This window comes from Sinocyclocheilus anshuiensis, unplaced genomic scaffold (genome assembly GCF_001515605.1).
Source record: "Sinocyclocheilus anshuiensis isolate Anshui unplaced genomic scaffold, SAMN03320099.WGS_v1.1 scaffold1895, whole genome shotgun sequence".
In the NCBI taxonomy this organism is placed as follows: domain Eukaryota; kingdom Metazoa; phylum Chordata; class Actinopteri; order Cypriniformes; family Cyprinidae; genus Sinocyclocheilus; species Sinocyclocheilus anshuiensis.
The window spans coordinates 626,508-626,965 of record NW_015549974.1 but is presented as its reverse complement, the minus strand read 5'-3'; the positions used below and the strand labels follow the sequence as shown (position 1 = coordinate 626,965).

Below are 458 nucleotides of genomic sequence, written 5' to 3'. Positions count from 1 at the left end.
TGTAAGGACAAAAAAGGGCATGTGCTCTGCACAGGTTGAGCCCTACCTGTGCACGTGCCTGCTTCCACATGACCTGACTGTCACCATTGAAAACTGCCGAATTCTAAAAGTGCAGTATGAACTCAAGGTGCTACTTTGTTACACTGTATGGACAAAAACAGCTGAAACTTTTTTTTTCTTTTTGAAATTCAGAATATATTTGTTTGTGTGCTTCAGAAAACCCAACGTGTGTTGGTGATTTTTGAGTAAATTATCCCTGTAATTAAAAAAAAAAAATGTAAGTCCTTTTTATTTTGTGGTAAAATAGTTTATAACAATACTGGTTTCAGACATTCTACCAAAGAGTAAAGCAAAAAATGATTGTTTTTCAGGTCTCTCTGGATGTGTCTTTTGCATCAGATCCAGCAGTCCGATTTCCTGTGGTTATTCTTCCACCTGAACAACAGTTTCCTCCCTAG

General features: G+C 37.3%; 1 pseudogene; it reads left to right on the top strand.

Moving 5' to 3' along the window:
* LOC107660980 (arrestin domain-containing protein 3-like) overlaps positions 1-458 on the top strand; it is a 7,475-nt pseudogene extending 7,017 nt beyond the window's left edge.